The sequence below is a fragment of the Herpailurus yagouaroundi genome, unplaced genomic scaffold (assembly GCF_014898765.1).
Source record: "Herpailurus yagouaroundi ecotype Mexico unplaced genomic scaffold, PumYag 203, whole genome shotgun sequence".
NCBI classification, from domain to species: domain Eukaryota; kingdom Metazoa; phylum Chordata; class Mammalia; order Carnivora; family Felidae; genus Herpailurus; species Herpailurus yagouaroundi.
In genome coordinates, this window is record NW_024412434.1 from 26,958,527 (window position 1) to 26,963,233 (window position 4,707).

At 45.9% G+C, this 4,707-nt stretch overlaps 1 long non-coding RNA gene across 1 annotated transcript; it reads right to left on the reverse strand.

Moving 5' to 3' along the window:
• Positions 1-2,572: 2,572 nt before the first annotated feature.
• On the reverse strand, positions 2,573-4,252 carry LOC121014595 (uncharacterized). Its single transcript, XR_005783297.1, has 2 exons — positions 3,507-4,252; positions 2,573-3,392 (listed from the first exon to the last, which is right to left on the reverse strand). It is a non-coding gene; the product is annotated as an uncharacterized LOC121014595 (long non-coding RNA).
• Positions 4,253-4,707: the final 455 nt, after the last annotated feature.

The following is a 4,707-nucleotide window of genomic DNA, read 5'->3' on the forward strand; positions in this document are numbered from 1 at the left end:
TCGTGACCTGGCTGAAGTCGGACGCTTAACCGACTGCGTCACCCAGGTGCCCCATCTTCTCTTTAAAAAGCTTTCTGGACGCCTGGGGGGCTCAGTCAGTTAAGCCTCTGACTTGGACTCAGGTCACGATCTCACGGTTCGTGGGTTCGAGCCCCGCGTCGGGCTCTGTGCTGACAGCTCGGAGCCTGGAGCCTGCTTCGGATTCTGTGTCTCCCTCTCTCTCTGCCCCTCCCCCACTCATTCTCTCTCCCTCTCTCTCTCTCTCTCTCAAAATAAATAAACTTTTTGAAAAATAAAAATTAATCATAAATACAAAAAAATCAACAGCTCTCGGAATCTCCCCAATCACCAGTCTCCGCTCTTCCTTTGCCTCATCTATGCTGACCTGCTTCCTCTCCATTTGCCGGCACGCTGTCATGCTCCTTTTTCTGAGGCAGCGCCCCCCACCCCCAGCGACTTGGGTTTGCAGAAAGAGAGGGCCAGCTCTCGTGAACCGCGGAATGTCGGGGGCACGCGGCAGGCACCTGCTAACGCAAGCTTCAGCAACCACTGAATTCCAAGTGCAGGAGAGCCTTGCAGCACAGCCAGAGACGGGACAAGAAGAGGCATGTGGCACACAGCTGTTTCACAACGTCCCGGGTCTGATACCGAACCTCGTGGCGTTCTGCTGCTCTCCACACCAGGCCCGGGACCCCTGAAGGGATGTTGCCATGGCTACAAGTTTTGCAAATACCAAATACGCGCTGATTGAAGTACGTGTCAAGCTCTGTCACCAAAACAAAAGTGTTTGTGTGTGTTTGGCCATGTGTGACCTTGTTACTACACTTTTTTGGGGTCTATTCAAATGTTGACTGCACGTTTTGCAATGAGTTCACTCGAATATGATTTATTCGACTTTTGCAACGGGAAGAAACCATAACTCAGGAGAAGACAAAAAGTGACGCCGGCCAGGATGACTCTTCCTTAAACAGGTTTCTTTCTTTTTAAAGCGCAGAAGCACAAAAGACCCAGAGTCTCTGATAATGAACGTAATATATGATTGCCATAAAAAGTTCACTCTCCTTTCAATCTCAATTTACCCCACTATAAATCAGCGGTCCACTTAATCAAATATTCTTCCACTTTAATTGTTTTATCTTGCTTTTATGTTAAATCTCACTGAGTTCCTGCTGGCACCAGTCTTCACATTATAGAAAAAAATGTCAGTTATTGGCCCATAATTAGTCTAAAACTCAAACACTGGTTCCGAGCATTAACCAGATTGGAGGAAGCCCTCACCATCTCACTGGACCAGCGAGACAAATCCGAGTCAGAAAGTAAACCGGGATTAGTTGAGGTAGCCATCCATCTGCTGTCAGAATACGGAGTGTGGGCCCGGGCTTTCAAACTAACTGGAATTTCTTTTTTTTCCATAAATGTCTTTCATTATTACCTAACAGGGCATTAAAACTCGATTCGGTTGTCTCTTAAATTCTCTATCCTGGAACTGTCCGTTTAAGAATTGCAGATGCTTGCCTGGACTAGCCCGGCGATCCCCATGAGAAAACACAACAGCACAATGGACTGAGTAAGGCCACAGTCGAGCGGCAGTGTTTGCAATCGAGGGCACTTCCTGGGTGTTGTACAAGACAAGCACTGTCCCTCGTGGGCAATCTGGCTCCGTAAACAGGGAGGGGAAAGAAAGATTGGGAAGCCCCTTTCTGACAAGGTGTATGGGGACAGTCCCGTAGAAGGCGTGTTGAAGTCAACCCAGACCGCGAGGGCCCCAGTTGCAGGCTAGTCACTGGTGTTTCACCCTAATACCCGATAGAACTTTCTTAAGTTAAAATTCTCAAACTCTTTTCAAATAAACTGAGAATGACGATATATCCAAACCCGCCCGTCTGCTCTACCCGGTAAATGTAAATATTTCCAGAGCAAAGAAGCTTCCTCTGGAGTTTTGTGTGCTCGTTTTGAATTTCAGAGAGGCCTATTAGAAAGTAGGAGTTATCTGGGGGCTAGTGGAGGGCCCCCCCCATGCTTTTTACAAAGCTTTCTTATAAATAGCTGCATTTTAATGATTCTTTATGTCTCTTGACTTGCTTTATAAAGGACGTGTGCAAATGTGAAGATGAACAGTTTTCAAGGTAACCATCTAGTTCGAAGAAAACATTTTTCACATTAACCCAAAGCCAACCAAATCTTCTGAAACTCAGCTTAAACTCAGCTAGGAACGGTTAGCTCTGCTTGAGGCATAGCTGTAAAGCATTCAGCAGCCTCAAAATGTATTTTTTAAAGGGATTTTACGAAGGTGAAAAGCAAATCTATTGTTCAAATGATAGGTGAGTGCTAAGGTATCAAAAATGTTCCAAAAGAACTTGAAGAGTCGTGAAAAACTTCTTTACCAATAGACCTGACTTACGCAACCGTTTGTATGTTGTGATAGGTTATTATGCTCGCTATTTTTATTTTCAGATGTATCGTTATCAGACAGGCATGGTGAAATAATATATATTAAATACGTCGATGTAATAATCACAACAGAGATTCTTGGGCGGGGGGGGGGGTGGAGAAAAGACAGGAAAACATCCCATTAAAGAAAAAGCCTTTATATGGGACATCATTCACATTTCTGCAAATGGAATATTCTGCTTAACTGCCATATATTATATTATTTGAATAACTTTAGGAAAGATTCATTCCCAAGCTCTGTCCTCAGCAATATTTTTTCCGAGCTGAAATTGGGCTTTAAAACAAAACGTCAGCAAGGCAAGCCGGCTATTCAAGTTACAGGTTCAGAAACTTCGAGTGCAGGCAGTTAAAAGTGATTTAAGAAATGCAAAATCATTCTTTCCCAAATGTGTGTGTTAAACTTGAAAATTGATATATCAAAACCGCGACCGGAATATAGCAATTTGTCTCTCTTTGCCTGCTGTGCCGTATCCCACAGCTGCCTGCCAGATAATATACTGATTGTAACTTTCCTAATTTACGGAGCCTGTAAGTCTAATCTCCGGGGCCAGCCTAAAGGGCTTCTTCATCCATTGAAATGCGAGAATAATTGAAATTGTCTTCGGCAGACAGTCAGGCAATAATGAATATTTTCTCTGCTGATTGCATGCCAAGGTTACACACGGTACCGCAAAACAGAAGCGATCCCAAGCCAAGCCTCCCGAGGGAGGGGCCACCAGAACCTGTGCCATGAGGCACAATACCTAAGGCTTCCTTTCTCATACGCTCCTGTGGTCAATGACGCCCACCGCGCGTCTGTACCCTGAAGGACAGCCCGGTTGTCGAGCGAACAATGCTCCCATTGGCTTCCCTGATTCTCCAGAGGCAGACGAAAGGCTGGGAAAGGTTGTGGGTATGGATTTTCCGACGGGGACAGCAGGAGAGACGAGCCCAGGGAGCTGCTGTTTGGGATCAAGAAGAAATACACAAGCAGTTAATCAAAGACAACAACAACAAAAAACCACCGGGCCTGAGAAAACGCTTTGCCTGTCAGCCTTGACCCATCTTTCCCATACCTCTGAAAGGTTTTTGTGAAAGCTGAGAGTTGTTTCCTGATTTGGAGTCAGTCCTGCTTCAATGGAGTCTTAACGATGCTCTGTTTGAAATTAAAGAGTCCGGTGGCCAGAGTGAATCGGTAGTATCTCTGAAAAATCTAGAGACTGGTTTAACCTTCGGCTCTAGAAAGATTAACATTTTAAATGCCAAGAAGTTTGAAATAGATCTTTCATGTAAGGAACCGGTCTTGGTATTCCTAAGATTCGCTGTAGACGGCTGCATTTGGGGGCGAGAAAGGAAGTACCCCATGATGCTGTGCCTTTAAATCAGAGAGTAAAAGCTAGATTTTTTTCAAGGCATCGCAACCTACATGGGGGGGAGAGTACAAAACCTGCTGTTATGTGACACCTGACTTTCAATATCTGAACTACTAAGTAATGATATGCCCAATATACGGGATACATATTCGTTATCTGTTGCTGCTTGCCAAAAATTACCTCCCAAACATAGTGGCTTAAAGCAGCCGTGAGCATTTATTGTCTCTCACAGTGTCTGTGGGTCAGGCTTTCAGGAGCCACTTAACTGGATGGTTCCGGCTCAGGGTTTTCCACAAGGCTGCAGTCAGGCAGTCGGCCATGGCTGCATCATCCGAAGGCTGGAGTGGGGTTGGAAGGTTCACTCTCAAGGGGGCTCCCTCACATCCCTGGCCAATCGGTTTTGGTTGTTAGCAGGAGGTCTCAGTTTCTTGCCACATGGGTGTCCCTGTAAAGCTGCGGAGGTGACAATGGCATTATGACACAGCAGCTGGCTTGGTCCCAGAGCAAGTGACCCGAGGGAGAGCAAGGTGGAAGGTGGCTAGAAGCCTCAATGTCCTTTATGCTTAACTTCAGAAGTCACGCTTTGACATTTCCACAACGTCTCCCAAACTACACAGTCAGCCCTATTTAATGGAGGGGGAGCGGGAAGGGAAGCTCATGAGGACACAGACACCAGGACGGCCAGGGCAGAGGCTGTGGCCATCACACATGTGTATCATACAATTACAATAGATCATACGGATCTACCAGCCTGTCCGGTAAGAGCCCAACTACGTTCTCATTTCCCCCATATTCTTGCCCATATTCTTTGTTCCAGATGAGGCACGGGAGATACATATCATTAAATATGTTTCTCTCTTTCTCAGTGTCAAGCCCAGAGTGGTCTTCTCACTCCACCCCCACC